This window comes from Plectropomus leopardus, chromosome 12 (genome assembly GCF_008729295.1).
Source record: "Plectropomus leopardus isolate mb chromosome 12, YSFRI_Pleo_2.0, whole genome shotgun sequence".
Lineage (NCBI taxonomy): Eukaryota > Metazoa > Chordata > Actinopteri > Perciformes > Serranidae > Plectropomus > Plectropomus leopardus.
The window spans coordinates 2,768,282-2,785,328 of NC_056474.1; the positions used below are offsets into that span (position 1 = coordinate 2,768,282).

Below are 17,047 nucleotides of genomic sequence, written 5' to 3' on the forward strand. Positions count from 1 at the left end.
AATTGCAGCAATGTTTTTGTAAATGACAGCCACTTTTCATGGTTCTAGCCTGGCAGGAAATGTAATGATGTCTCGGTAAAAAACGGCTGCTATTCACAGCACTATGCAGGCAGTAAACACAGCAATGACTGGCCAAAAAAATAACTGGTGAAATTAATATCTGAAATATTTCATCAATTTAGCTCATCAAAACTAGTCATGGATAAAAGTGCACGGCCAGGAAAAAAAGTTGTAAAATGTCCTTTTTGTCTGGAGGTACTTTTCAATGTCTTATTTTCAAAGTTTTATGACATTACCGGAGCTATTTTCACTTAGACTTGCAGTCTCACATTTTCCAAAGAAAACCTGGGTCACAAACTCTAGGCATGAAGTCTGAAAGAGATGGCAGAGAAGGGTGGCCAGTCAAGTTGTATTTTTGAGACATAAAGCCACAATGAGCTCCATCCATTGTTCAGTATCTCTGGCAACACATTGTAACAGTTCTGCACCAGGTCATTTTTGATCGTCGAGGTTTTCTTCTGCCTCGAGTCCTTTCAGTGAACACTTTGAGATGCAATCTGTCTCCTTTCAAAGCACAAGGCTGAGCCATCACAGTCACCTCTGCCTTATTTCTGTGAGGAGGTTCTTTTTTTTGTTTAGCTCTAAGGTTGTGGTCTTGTTAAATCAGAGGATACTACTGATACACTTTTCAGGAATTCATTGTGGAATGTTTCAATCCTTTTCACATCAGCTTTGGTTTCTGCATTCAGAACCAAACAACAGGGTGGACATGACATTACTGTTAAACAGTTAGATGGTTGAAGTTGTGGGCAATATATTTAATATATTTGATGAATCATGTTCTACCTGAGATATATAAAATGTTCGTTCTCTAAGCCACCGGCATGAGACTGGCTACAGCGTTTCTGTTCTCCCTCTCTTTTACTGCTCTCTGCCTCTCACTGATACACACAAAAAGCGGTGCTTTTGCAGAGCTCCAGACATTGACTATTTCGTTGCATTTTGCAACCGTGGTTGCATCAGCAACTATGACTTGCAGATACAATTAATATATGAACTAAAGGTCTGTTTTTTGCAGCTTACAGTAAATACATCCTCACATTTAGCAGTGCCGTGGTAACAGTTTAACTCTGCTAACACTAACATCCATCTGTTGATCAGAAGCATCCAGTCCAAAACAAAAACATCAACACTTCCGGCCTAAGACAAACCAGGTACTTCAAATGAAATGGGTTCTGCTTTGATTTATTAAATTATTACAATACTACTCCATACCCAGGGATATGCGCCACAACCTTATGCAGACCACAGACCTATATGTTGTTGCAGACTTTACCAAATCTGCTTTGTATTGTATGTTTTTAACCACTGTGAAAGAATGAAAAAATAGCGCTTTATTTCTGTAATTCAAGCTGCAATTTCACCTTTGATCACAATTTGTTTTATTTTTATGAAGTATTTTTATACAAAATGGGCATTGGCATTGGGTAAATGAGAGAAAGTGCTACGGCAGTCATTACCTATGGCAATTCTTAATGCTTATGTGCAATTTTCAGATTGATTTGGTAACCCATTGTGGAGAGAAATGGATGCTGATAGACAGACGGACGGACTTTTCTTATTTTATAGTAGGATTTCATTTAACTTCATTGCAACAGTGCTTTATTTAACCTAATTGTTTAGCAACAGCTGCTTTAATTAACTTTATTGCACCTGTTTATGTAATAGTTTTGTATTTGAATAGTCTACATTAGTTTAAAAGAGATTTCAAAATATTAAGATATATATTGTGATTTGTTATATAACCTAAAAGTATTGTGATATCTTTTTAAAGGCATATTGCTGAGCCCTGGATGGTTGTTTTCAGGGTGTATTGCATCGTCCAGATGTTTGGGGAAACAAAATTCTCGCTAAAAATTCTTCCTAAATGAGTGACATTCTTTAAACTTGACTCTTGTAGGTCCCCAAAATGTCAAGTTACAAGGAAATGTGCAAATATAGCCAACAGAAGTGCTGTAGAGGCCCGTAAATTCCTGCTTTCTGGAAAATTCTTTACACTTATTTAACTGTAACAATTTACCATTATAAATATTATCAATGTAAAAATTATATAAAGTAGACAATACTTAGACTGCTTTTTATCAAACGGCAGGTAGTGCATATGCGTTGCAGTATTTTCTGGCAAATCCAGCATATTTCTCCTTTGATCTTTAATTAGGCTGATGATGCATTGTAGCATGAAGTGAGGGAGGCGAGCGGAAGGACAAGGATGCATATAGGATGCAGAGCAGGACAAAGACGGGGAGGGAGGGATGAGGAGTGACAGCGGAGAGGGACAGTCGTTGGGGAGGATTCATCCTCCACAGAAAAACACCATTCACTCTCTAATCTGTTGCCTGCAGCTCAGCGGCTGCCGCGGCCAAATGTAAGAGCCTGTCAAGTCAGCGGCAGCAGTTGGATCTTAATTGAGTGCGGCCTCCCAGTCGAGTCCATGCAGGGAGCTGGGGACCACCCACCCTCATGTCTGTGAGGGAAAACTGAGGGCTCATCTCATCTCTCAAGTCCTAAAATGCCAAGTGAGACGTGCTTTTCACTTATGACATATTTCCCAACACTGTACAGCCAATCAGTGGTAACGTTTTGAACAGTTTTCGCCCTCAGCTAACTGTTATATAAATCACAGCCCTAAATTACTGAATTTACAATCCTATCACCTGCATTTCTTTCAGCTCCCAGTTGAGGAGAAGTCTATAATCACAATACCAGAGTAGCTTACCTGAGCTTTTATAGACGCAAAACCATGATGGGTAAGGTTTCTTTTATCTATGCTGGTGCTGCGGAGCGAAACAAAATGCCTCTTGCGATAAAGGAGATGCAGGACTCCAAAGCCTTTAAGAAAAGGGTCAAACAGAGGCTGCTAGAGAGCATATCCAAATATGATCATGGTCTTTTTGCACATTGAAATCAGGTTTCTTTAAAAATGGATGTATATATATATATATATATATGTGTGTGTATTGGTTTTTTTTTACTGGTATGTATATCCGTGGGTGGGTTGCTGTGTTTGGATGTGGCATGTTGTGGTCGAGAATTTTCCTCTTGCTGCTTCTTGTGAATATCTTACGTCTCCTTAGACTCAACGATGAGCTGATTGGATTTTGGTGGTCAAAGGTCAAACAGTTAATGTCACTATGACCTCTCATTCTCGTCAATATGATATCTCAAGAACGCGGGGGATTTTCTAAAAATTCTGCGCAAACGTTCACAATAAACTGATTAGATTTTAGTGGTCAAAGGTCAAGGTCACCTGACCTTGCGTCCATCTCATTCTCGTGAATGAATATTTCAAGAGGACCACGAGTAGGACTGGCCAATGTGCTTTAAAATAATATCACAATATTTTTAGGCTATAGCACGATACGCAATATATATCTCGATATTTTGAAATCTCCTCCACAGTACTGCAAAATATTAAAATACAAAATTAGAAAATGAACAGTTAAAAATTAAGTAGCAACTGCCATAGAATAAAGTTGCATAAACAACTGTCACAATAAAATTTAATAAAACAAAGTATAATGTTATATGAAGTACTGTGAACTAAAGTTAAAATAGGTATTGTTATAATTAGATAAATCAAAGTGGAACCTATGGAGCTTTGATTTCGGCACAAACATCCATCTGAACTTAAGAATTAACTGAGAACTTGTTTAGATGTGTTTGAAGCATCCGTGTCTCAAGTCTTTACAGACAACTGAAAACTTTAAGTGCAACTTGTGTGGTTCACAGGGCATACAACTGCAAGGTGGTAATTCTAAATTACTGCTGGATTTAACTTCTTGTAAAATAAACTAAGCTAACTGGAAAATTAGGGTTGAGCCAAATACTCGGATGAAATGAGTGTCATAAGTGTGATAATTTACTTCTATCATTCAAATAATGTTTTTATATCAATACTGGCTGATGAAGGAAAATCCTTATGTGGGTTCTGGTGTAAATCCCGCTTTTTACAAGTACAGACAGAGACACATATAATTTAGTTGGTTAATCAGATACAGATACAGAAAAAAAGCTAACGTCCTTTAGGGATGCAGGGAGCCCAGCAGCTGCAGACAGCTCAGCCCTCTCCAGTCACAACCCTGTAACCGCGACAAGCCACCAATCAATAAGCAGCTATATAATCGCAGTTTTTGCCTCTTAAATTGATGGAGAAATTCCAGACAGGCGCAAGTCCAAGGTCTCCTCTCCTCAGACATCCGCTGTTTCAGTGGTTGGTCGTCTTGTGAAACAGCAGCAGGCAGATTCCACACCCAGGGGACAGAGTGATTGTAATGCTTTTAGGGTTTAATGCTTTCAGGGTATTTATAGATCTCTGAGGGACGCAGAGTGCTAGCTCTCTCTCCTTCCCTCCCTCCCTCCTTTTTCCTCCTCTTGCCAACTCCCATCTTGGTGTCGTGTTCGCAGCTTTTTATCAAATTGTACGACGAGAAACCTAAAACAGGTACCACAGGCTGCAGTCCAAACATGAGGGGCCTCGACGTGAAAGTTTCAGATAATTCATTTTTAGGTTTCAGTCTGCGGAACAAGTTGTAATCACTCGCATGTGAAGTATGTTTTTGCACTTTGCGCGATGGTATCAAGAGATATTGTTATGTGGTGCTCTGCTGGGAGCTCTGTGGTTTTCTACTTGTTTGACTGATTAGCAGTTGCTCGCTGGTTTTTATAGGGCTGTTGTTTTAACATTTTACTATTTGTATCATTGAAGATTAATTCCCAAATTTTTTCAAGGGAAAGTCGTTCTTAAAGACTATCTTTAACCCTTTGAAATCTGATAGATTGGCTTTATGTCTTTTAAAAACATTGGAAGGCATAGGGCAAGATTTGACCCCAAAAATAACAAAGACAAAAATAGTTTTAAAAAAAGTAAAAAACAAACAAATCAACAAGGAAATGACCTGGAAAAAGTGCTTAAAAATGATAATTTTCTGTAATGCAATTTAAAATATGTTATTATGGTAATTCTAAATAATTATAGTGATTTTCCCTAATTTGTTTTTATTTTTGTATTTTTCTAAATCTACTACTCTTCTTGCATTTGTGGAACATTTCTTACCAAGTTGCTCATCACCTATCTTTCTCATGTTTTTGCAAGTATTTGAACCATTTCCCTAGGTTTTTAAGGTTAAATACTTTTGAAAGGCATCTGAAAGCAGCACAAAAATTATGGCGATCCACATTTCAGAGACACTGTAAATATTTCCACCATAATAAACTTTATTTGAAGAATAATTGGAAGGTATGCCGTATAGTTTGGATATAAGTGTCTCCTTTGGATTCAAAGAGCAGCAGGATCTTTCCAGACTCATCATTTTATAGACATTCATTTATTATAGAAAGAGAAGTCCATCCCAGAAAAGCGAGAATTGACAGTGATTTCTTAAGACCATAATGCAATGCAGCAACTAGACTTTTTAGGTACTGTGCTAATGCGTTAATGCAGTTTTAACCCAAGTGGGTCCACACTTTTGAATCACTTAAACTTTTCTGATTTTTTTTCCACAGTTTGAAAAAAAACATGGTGGTCTGAAAGGTGTAGTTTGGAGTTTTTCAAGTGTGGATGTTTGAGACACTTATCCATAGTCAGTGTATTACATCCAATAGATGGCGGTCAGCACGTCAGTCGAGTAATGCCACAGAAGCTAAGCAACGTGCTGCTGTGGATGCAGGAAGCAGCAAAAATGTACACTGCTAAATTAAGGCACACTTAAATATCTCTGTATAACACCAAGTCTTTATAAAATCTGCGATATCTATCTGTCCAGTTAGGAAGTGGAAGCGATTGTGAAATAATTTCATCTGCTTTGGTACAAAGGTGAGAAACAACAGGTAGACAGGAGAGGCAACAAGACAAGACAACTCACAAAAAAGAAATGGGTTTTGCAAAGTTATCAAAGGTCCGTGCAAAACTTTTACAGTTTTCCCTTGACGCAGCGTAACATTTTGATGTCTCGCCATAAAACAGGAAATTGTTGTAACTTCAGTGTACATTGTCCAATTTGCTTGAAACTTCATTTGTTTGATAAGAGTCCCACTCTGAACACATCTGTATGACAGTATTCACTAGTCATAATAGCGCCACCTACTGGCAAGAGCAAGTAAGCCCTGAGAGATGATTATCGTTGGATTTGATTTTCATGGTTTGGTCTAATAATTATGTACACCAAGATGACATGGAATTTGTGTCCCCTCCTCTGCCACCGTAATTGCCGCTTGAAGTACTACACCATGTGAAATAGCTCACTCCAGGGTCCAAGCTCGCTGCATGCATTGTCCAACTTTCAAAGTCATGAACGGCCGCTTTAGCCGGTGTCCCATCAGTACCCCGACATACGTGGGGGTGCGAGGGCCCTTTCATCGCTGCTTGGAGCTTTAATTTGATATGAATCTTTTTAACAACCTCTACTGCACTGTTAAATGTTGCCAAATGGCAAGAGCAAAACAACACCACCACCGACAACAACAAAAACCCTGACAACAGAAATTGACTAACAGACTCAACATCAGGCTAACTGATGAAAAATTAAATGGCAATTTAGTCTGTTTTTTCCTTTATGTGTGTGCTTTCATTAAGCTTTCAGGAAAATTGAGCACCTGTGTGGTTTTTTAATGCCTAGAGTTTGCTTAATATAATAAGACCAGAGCATATGCATAAACCATCTCAAACTGTTTACATTTGCAACCACATTGTTAAAGTATACCAGGGTATCTTTCACCCCCAGAATTAGCACTTTAATGATATCGTGCCTTTTAAACAAACAAGGTCTGAGAAAATGCAAAGATCAGGTCTTGGCTCTATAATCAAACATCCTCTGCTCGGGCTGCCCTGCTGAAAAGATAAGTCTTCAGCGCTCTTTGTGATTGACAATGCAACCTTGAGCCCCGTCAGCCGAGTGTTAGAATAAAACGTGAAATTAAAAAGCCCCCACTGCATCCAAAGTAAGGTGCAATTATAAAATACTTTCTCACTTTCAGCCAGCGGTCTGATGAAGGTGATCCATCAAACGGAGACACGTCAAACGAGCGTTTCATAGCCCTTTCATAGTGGCTGAGGGAAAGCGAGGCTGGCCTTGGCACCGCTAAACCCCCTGCCTTTAGATGTGTGTGTGTGTGTTGCTGCGTGAGTGTGTGTTTTTTGCTGGAGAAAGCAGCACTGGTGATGGACGACATATGGAGCGGCGTGCAAGTGAGGCAGTTCGGGGGTATTGGGTGACATTAATCTGGTTTTGATGGTCCTTGTCGATCTGCTGTGTGGCGTGCATGTTTCCTGTATTATACTCGTGGGATCTGCACTTAAACTAGTTCTGAGAGACGAATGAGCTCGAGTAATGTGCTCATGTCAGAAAAGATAACGGGTCTCATTCATAAAACGTGAGCAGAACTAATTCGTGTTTAACATGTTCGTTGAAAGAAATGTATGTGTATTTTAACAAGGAGTCAACCGATATTGTTTTTTAGGGCCGATACTGATACCAATTATTAGTAGTTAATGAGACCGATAACCAGTATTTGGAACCGATTTGCATTTATAATAAAATTGATTTTTTTTTCTGTGTTCAGTGAAAAGTTAGATAAAAAATGAATAAATAAAATAGCTCCCTGAAGTTTTACAAAGTAAAAGGTCCTCTCATGCTTTCTTTGCATGTATTGCAAACTGCCGTCCCTGCTGTTGGCTGAGGGAAATACACACACTTTTTTAGAAATTAATTTTATAGGCAATCATTAAGATAAAATGCAGACACGTACTGGCTCAGATAATCATCCAGGCCGATAATCTGTTGACCCCTTGTTAATATACGCAATAAATAAACCCTAAAAAGAAGACAATTGAAAGACCAGCTAAGACACACCCTGACATTGGCATGCAGAAGATGACATACAAAAGTCCTGCAAGAGTGCTTTGAAACAGCTTAAAGCTTAACTTAAAGCTGCACTCTTTGGTTCCTCGCGGCTGTCAAAGCCTCGAGGAACCAAAGAGTGCAGCTTTAAGTCTTTCTGCAGGAAATTCCACTTATACACAGCTGTATACATGAAGGCTCGTTTTCCAAACTCCATACGAACCCGAGGTATCGACAGTGAGAACGCGCTCTGTGAATGTAGTGCTTGTTATTATTCGGGGTGTTCAAGTCGTGTGCACTTATTTACTTCACACTCTTATTTGCTGTACTTTAAAATGCACCTGGGAAGCGAAAACTGCTTTTGCTGTGATAGCGCGGACAGGTTTAATAAATGCAGTGATTGGGATGCACAGAGCCCAATAACGGTGTGAAACAGGCATCATATTTCATCCTTGCCCACCTCAGTGGTCCTGGGTGAGTCTCATCTTAATGAGTCTCAGCTTCCTTTGGACCGAGCCGAAAATACGTTCATAACAAACACTGCTGCTGCGTGTTTATGTCTGTATCAGCCCAGACACTTCATCGACTATCTATCTATCCATCGATCTATCTATCTGTCTGTCTGTCTCACTGTCTGTCTGTCTCACTGTCTTACTGTCTGTCTGTCTTACTGTCTGTCTGTCTCACTGTCTGTCTGTCTCACTGTCTGTCTGTCTTACTGTCTTACTGTCTGTCTGTCTTACTGTCTGTCTCACTGTCTGTCTGTCTGTCTTACTGTCTGTCTGTCTTACTGTCTGTCTTACTGTCTGTCTGTCTTACTGTCTGTCTATCTTACTGTCTGTCTTACTGTCTGTCTGTCTTACTGTCTGTCTTACTGTCAGTCTGTCTTACTGTCTGTCTTACTGTCTGTCTCACTGTCTGTCTCACTGTCTGTCTGTCTGTCTTACTGTCTGTCTCACTGTCTGTCTGTCTCACTGTCTGTCTGTGTATCTAACTGTCTGTCTGTCTATCATCTATCTATCTGTCTATATGTATATCTGTCTATTTATCTATCTATGTCTGTCGTTCTATCGTTCTATCATTCTATCTATATATCTGTCTATCTATCTATCGTTCTATCTATCTATCTCTGTCTATCTGCCTGTCTGTCTATCTAACCTTCTATCTATCTGTCTATCTATCTATTGTGCTATTGTTCTATCTATCTATCTGTCTATTGTTCAGTTGTTCTGTCATTCTGTCGTTCTATCAGTCTATCTATTGTTCTATCTATCCAGATGTCTGTCTATTCTTCTATTGCTCTATTTATCTATCTATCTATTGTTCTATCACTCTATCGCTTAGTCTATCTATCTATCATTCTGTCAATCGTTCTGTCTGTCTCATTGTCTATCTATCTATCGTGCTATCGTTCTATCTATCTATCTGCCTACTTTTCTATCCGTCCATCTCATCTCTGGCTCTCAGCAGATGTTGGTAGTTTCAGAGTTGGGCTCAGAGTGTTTTCGGGGCTCTCTGGGAGGCTGAGTTGTCGGCTCACCACCTGCTCCTCCACTCAGAGAGGTGGAAACATCCTGGCCCAGACCCAGACTCATCCTCGTTTGAAGGGATAAAAAAAAATGATCAGGCTGTAGCTGGAATCGGTGCCCTTCTCCTGTGTTTTGTAGACTTTAATTTCACAGGTATGCTTATCTCCTGAGACAGAATACACACAGATAATACACACACACGCAGATGCACAGGTTTGCTTCAGCCGTGGATGAGCTGCAGCTTGCTGTTTCTGTTTGCTGGGTTCCAGTTCATGTTTTTATGCAAAATGTGGTTTAACAAATGAGAAGGCTTGCATGAAAATTACATATTTTGCTGTGGCATCATCACATATATGCTGTAAATGCAACCCAATCGACAGAAAAAAAAAGAAAAAGGCTATCCACAGCAGTTTAAATGTATTTATTTTATTATATTTTTGCTGTCAAATGATTTATTATAGGATTATAATTATAAATATAGTTTTAAGGACACTTTTAACTATTTCTAAAAATAATTTTCTTATAATCCTTTCCCTTTCCCTTCCCTGACTTAGGGCTACAGTTGAAATTACGCTAATTCCGGTATATTTACATTGATGCTTACTGCAGATGTGTTGATTATTGTGCACTGTCCTAACTCAATAAACTGAATAAATTAGATTAAATAATCCTTCCATTTTTGAAAACAGTTTTTTTAGGTAATTTTCTTGTCACATTTTACTGATTTCTTGCCATTTGTGTGACTTTTCTTGCCAAGTTGCTTGGTTACTTTTTTACCCCGATGTTAGGGAAAGAAATCAAACCAGTTAATTCAGGTTTCAAAGGGTCAAATAGCTCATGAAAGGTGTCTGAACACAGCACAAGACAGTTTCAAAGGGTTAAAGTCAGTGGGCAAATAAGACTATATGCTACAGTGCTGATTGGTTTGTATGAGGTGCTTTTGTCGTGGAAATGCAAGAAATATTTCAAAACCCCAATCTGATATGCTCTCACATGTGTTCTCTTGCTTTGTGGTTGATTATGGTATAAATACACAAACTTTACAGTAACTTCACAATGGCTATAAATGTAATCACAACCCTGATTATCAGCTGTCTTTTTTTTTTTTACAGTAAACGAGGGTAAAAATAAAAGAGGCAGAAAAGTTCAAATGAATTTATATCTGTTGATACAAAACAGATGAAGCACATAAACAAACGTGACTGATATTTTTTAACACTGTACAAACATTACATTTGTATATTTTCTCCTGCATTTTTTTTGTTTTTACCCAAAATAACTTTTACTATCTCCATCCAACACAGATCACATTTCACAAACCTCATAGGAAAAATGCAAAATAAAAAAGTTGAAGTCTCCAAGCTGTTACACTAACATTCCTTCTTCCAAAAAATGGAAACATGCATCATAACTCCCAGGCCTGCCTGTCTTCACTGGTGCAATACTGGAGCAATGATTTACCGCCTCTGTTTATTCTGTCAGCCATTTGCACTTCAGTTCAGACACTTAAACCCTCTTCAGCTCATCCCTCCTGCTGCTGCTTCCCAGTTTAGAGATTTGGGGCTGTTTGTCAGCTTTGAAAAACAACTGATCTGTGCAGAAGTTCAGCGGGAAGCTTTAGTATGAAGTCTTCCACTTGAGAAAAATAAAGACATAAAAATAAATCGTATCAAAAGTGACATGGAGTTAAAGGAGAGCACCACTGAAATGCCAAACTCAGATGTGTTGTACGTTGGATTTATGTTTTTTTTTTCTTAAATGTTTACAGCTTCTGTTGCTTTTAAATGTCACACTAAAGCTCTGCGGGAAAATATCAATATTTATTATATATTTTATATATTATGCTGCAGCAGAAGTGGTGGGTCTGCTATGTTGGGGATATTTTATGGTCAAAATCCGTTTGGTCGGATAAAAGGATTATGTGAGACACCAACCACAACTTCTGTAGTTGGAGTCCGACTGGGGACCTTTTTCGCCTCTCCCTCTGTCATTTCTTGCCATCACTTTAGTGGCGATAAAGGAATAAAAAACTCCCGAATATAAAAATGATATTTTAAATAAATCCTCTTGGTAACATTTTTTATTAGCAGCAGGCTTTTTCTACAAATCTGCACATTCCAGTTGATTGCACACCCCCCCCCAAAAAGCAATCTCATTCTGCTTTTTAAAGAATGTGTTTGACATTTTGAGAACTGCGGTTATTCGCTCTCTTGCCGAGAGTCGGATGAGAAGATAAATATCACTCTCATGTCTGCATGCTAATGCCACATGCATGTCATGTCGTTCGGATGTAATTATGAGCAGCCAAGCTGGACAGCGCGTACAGTGATGGTATCTCACACGGGGTAAAAATGACCACATTAGTATCCACAAATCAGTGCAAAGCCACTATCGCCAGCAGTTACATCAGCACCTATTATGCTCATTTTCAGGTTCATATTTGTAATTTGGGTTTCTGCTAGAACATTAAGGCTATACTACATGCTTTAATAATCTCTAAAACCTGTATTCAACCTCTGTCTAAAGCTGCTTTCACATAGAAATAGGCAGACGATAGACAGAAAACTGCATCATTTTAATGGACAAGAGCAGGACGGTATAATTAGATGAGGCCGGCAGTCTTCAAAAGTGAAAATATTTTAATTTTTAGCTGTGTTTTGCAACAGAATTTACACCCAAATGTTGTTTAGTTCCTTCCTTAATATATTTTATTCCATTTTTTGGAAACAATAGGACATCACAATCGCAACCTTGTTTTATTTTACCGTCCTGGAATTATGTCCAATTGTTTGTTAGTCCCGGATTGTCCTGAGGTTGTTTTCTGTCTGTCTGATTTCATGCGAAGCAACATAAAGCTGCGTTTTAGCGCCTGTCTCTTTAAGTCCCCATCCAGAAAACGTCCACTGTGCTCTGATCGGTCACCGTTTTCGGGTCCTGTATATCTCGGCATCTTTGCGCTGTCACTGAAGTCAGGGGAAAAAATGTAAAAGAGTCTAGCTGCACATTTTACAGTGAAAATCACCAAAAAATCTCCTGAACCAAACTCTACACAACTAGACATGCTCTGGCAGGAATATGATCCAAAATGGAGAGAAATTATTAACATGGGCAACCAAGATTTTGGGGGTATGGCCCTGATAGAGTTAATGACAGCTGGACTTTTTACTTGCTCTTCCCTTTCTGCCAACACTGTGTGTAAATCCAACTTTAGTATAGTTTGTGGTGAACAAAGTATCCAGATCCTTTACTGAAACTAAAATACTACCACACTGTAAAATTATTCTGTTACAAGTTGAAGTCTTGCATTCAAGATTTTACTCAAGTAAAAGTAAGTATTATCAGGAGCATGTACTTAAAATATTAAAAGTAAATGTATCCAGTCCAGAAGAATCTCAAATGAATACATTAAAAAATAAAACATTTATCCAAAAATAAATTAAAATTGACTTGAATTAAAAAAAGTTGCTGATGAATTTGCAGTTAATTCGAGTACAGTTTCAAAGGTACAGTACTTGTATTAAGTATTGGATTCTTTAATTATTAACAAAAAAGGTTTTTCTAAACTTTTCTAATGCAAACTAAAACTTTCAGATAAATGTAGTGAAGTAAAAAGTACAATATTTCCCTTAATGAGGTGTTGTAGAGTAAAAGTATAACATTGCATGAAAACAACAGAATTAAATAAAGTTCAAGTAACTGAATTTTTTACCCTAGTATAATATTTGAGAAAATGTACTTAGTTATATTCCACCACTGTGTGCAACAAGAGGGGCCAGTTAGCTTAGCATAAAGACTTGAAGCCATAGGGAAAAATCAGTCAGGTCCATCAAATAAACTTTATTTGAATAGCACTTTTCATACAAAAAGATAAATAAAATAATTTAAAAAAGAATATTTTACCCGACCCCCCAACCCCACAATCCATTAAGGTTAAAAAATGTGTCATAAAGACGGACTCAGTAAAAAAAACAGCTACTGACAAACTGAGGAAAAGGCAGCATAGCCTAAAACTGTCTTTAGTTTGTCTTACACGCTTGCAAACAAACTGTGAAAATGTCAGTGCACACACTTGAGAATGGCATTCATTTTCTCATCTAACTCTCAGTAAGGAAGGAAATAAACTTTTTTCACAAAAAAATGTCAAACTATCTCTTAAACATGAACTCCGCTTTGAATAACAGAAAAATAAAAACATCAGCGAGTATCATATAAGTAAATATAGTCCTGCAGTTCTCCACAGCAGCCGTCCCCCGAGGAAATATACTGTTTTTACTGTACGCATGCAACGTAATCCACTATTTATGAATGTTCATGTCAAATTTATTGCAGCTTTATTTTAGTACAGGGATATGTGCATTCACATGAGGGTACAGAATCCACACTGGTGCCTGTGTGTGAGTGTCGCTGAGTGTGTTTTCGCTCCAGATGGCACATAAGCCCGTGTAGCTCCCACAGTTCTCCACGCAAGCTGGAATTATGCAGACGCTCTTAAATTCTGCAAACAACCCTTAATTCTTAATTTAGATATTAATTAGTTTCCCTGTTGCTTGGCAAAGCCCCGTGATTTCCCCTGACACCACGCATGTTTATAACTGGGGCGTCATCTGCTGCACGCTGCAGAAGAGCAGGATGTAGGAGACTCAATAACATGATTGAAACAAGTTCATTAGCTCTGTGATTTCAGTGATACACGGAGAGTAAATCACTTTGTTACATCATTCTCCGCTGGTAAACTGTTGTAATCCCACTGTTGGGTCCCAAGAATCATCCAGATCTTGACAATGTTTTCCTCCAAATGCAAATATTTACTCAAGAGGCATTTTGAAGCGTAATGTAGAGCCAGGAATGTTAAATTATTAATGAATGCGTGAAGAGAACAATCAGCACAATCAGTGTTTATGTCTTTGCAGCTGCTATGATTTCGACCTTGTGTTTACTTGACGTCCATTGTGGTTCGTTTTCATTTGTGGATGATATAATTGGCTGTCTTTATGACTGTAAATCTGCAAATATCAATTTTTTTTTATTAATCTGCAGAGTATTTTCTTGAATTTGGACTGTAAAATTTCAGAAAATAGTGCATATCCAAGAGCCTAATGTGACTTCCTCAGATATTAAATTTGCTATGATAACTAAATCGTAGATTTTTCTTTGTAACAATGGACCTCATGCAAGATACAAACAAAGTACATTTACTCAACTACTATACTAAAGTACAAATTGGAAGTACATTTATTTGAGTATTTTAATGTCATGTCACTTTATGCGTCTACTCCACTGCACTTCAGAGGAAAGTATTATACACCATTACAATGCTTTGATAACTGAAGTAAAATGAAAATAGGTAAAATATACAAGGGCTGTTGAAATGTTTATATGAATTGCCACATTTTCAATTTTACCTCACAAAATGTGAACATGTAGGCTTAGCACACATACAAAAAAGCATTTCAAAATAAAGGCTCTGTGCCTAAAATTTACTGTAATTTAAAATAAAGTGTGTTTTTTACATACTTGACACATTCATGAGTCACTTGTGGCACATTCAGAACAGACCAATGACCCAGTTTTGGACTGTGACCCACCTGTTGGGAACCACTAGTTAGGGAGTGTTGCCTTTGCAAAAATGTAACTTACAATATGGGATTCATCAATCAGCACTCCAGGATAAAAGCAAGTTTGTTTCAGCTCCAGATGAAACATTAAAAATTAAGACAGAATATAAGAAAATTTCAAGAGAATGTTGCTGCACGAGGCCCGTTGTTGCAGACCTTTGTAGCCTAAAACACTTTGTTGTTTCTGTGTCTTGTGATATTTATACCACAAAGGGTTTCATCATTTCACTCCCACTTGCTCTTGGATTCAAGAAGCAAAACAAAGCTGCGTTGTCTGATTCACCCGATCATCCCCCTCCATCCCGTTGTTGCACATTTTACATATAATTTCCTCTTCAGATTCTCACTTTTGCCCCCATGCAGCTAACGCTTGTGATATTCTTGTTGATAACAACCAACTCTGGTTTTTCTGTCTCTGCATTTTGTCTCCTAGTGCACTCCCATCGTCGGCCATGGATTTGTATTGGACAAGTACAAGTGCCAGTGCAGGAGAGGATTCTACCATCCAAGCCGAGTGGCCCTCAATGGCTTTAAAAGTAGGTTACAAGTCCCTCTGTGGTATAAAAATACATATTGCAGTGAGCAGTCAGATCAAAACTTTGAATTTTTCAAAAGCAAGCTTTTGGGATTTCGGAAAGAAAAAAAAACATCTTTTCTTTTTTTTTTAGCTGACAGCCACACATTTTGTTTGAAATACTTGTTATGCCTTTGAATGGGTGTCCTGGGGCCTGCAAGGTTATAAAATTCAAGCTTCAGTCAAAGGATTTTGTGACTGTTCTTATTGTGGAAATACTATATTTCTATTCTGAGCTCTGGTGGGAGCCACAGGTGGCGTCTGAATCACAGACCTGTTGGATCAAAAGGTGGCTGTTCAGACAGCGAACACATGTTGGTGGAAAAAACTTGAATAAAAGATTACTCACCCTTTAATTAAATGTTCACTGAGCCCCGAAACCCTCAGTTCTTGTTGCTACACCTGTCAAGCTTTCAGTCCTCATGGCGCACAAAGGCTGATTTGAAATTCTTGCAAATTATTTTGTCTTCTGAAATGACGTATGTCCCTTGCAGGCTTTGCCAGCTGCAGCTAGCTAGCCTAAGCTAATGCTATGGGCTAAAACCAGGCCTTTGATAACAACATCAGGGCCCTAAAAAATGACTTGTCTAACCATCATGGTTTGATCCATTTGATCCAGGTACATTTCAATAGTCTTAAAGAGCGGCAAGATTATGTAATTTTATCCCCTTGCAAGTTAGCAGAGCGCTTAACCGGAAGTTAGCCGCTCGATAGCACCCGGCTGCTTTTAATCACGAGTGCCCTTGCTCTGTGGATGTTTGGTTTCATGCGCCACTAAACAGTTTCAGAGGAACTGACAAGGCTGACCAGTCTGATCTCAAACATCAAATCAGGGCTGATCAAGGCATTTTTTGACAGATCAGGATTGTAATTATTTAGCATATAGAGCGACCCGATCCTTTGTTTTGTGTCAGCGGTCACACAGGTGGTTTATTTTCATGCACAGCAGCACAAAGTGCACCATTCGTCCGCTCTCTTCTCTCCGTTTCTCTCCTCTGTTAAAATCCATGTGTATGTAAGAGCAGCTGCTGAGCCCCGACTACAGTGAAACACCATACACCACAAACAAAATAGTAGTATGAGACTTTATATTTACGTTATTTTAAGTTTCGCCTTTTAGCGCATGGTGTTTCTCCACCCGGTTCTGAGAGGAGACAGAAGCAGTGCCGACTTTACTACAACCACACTGACCACTGCAAGTATGTGAGCTCTGCAAACAAAAAGCCAACATGGCTCATTTATTAATGAAACATAATCCACCCAAAAGATATGAGGACAACGAAAATAAATGATCAGTGGAATACAGGTCATTCAGGTAATAAAACACAACAAAATACTCTCTGAAAGGGACAGACAGTCCCCGGAGACAGGCAAAAAAGATTAAAGGAAGGCTTTATCATTTTATAATTTATTTTGTAAAATGATTATAATAAT

The 17,047-nt window shown here is 38.4% G+C and overlaps 1 pseudogene; it reads left to right on the forward strand.

The window, feature by feature from the left end:
* LOC121951701 overlaps positions 1 to 17,047 on the forward strand; it is an 88,785-nt pseudogene that overhangs the window by 24,649 nt on the left and 47,089 nt on the right.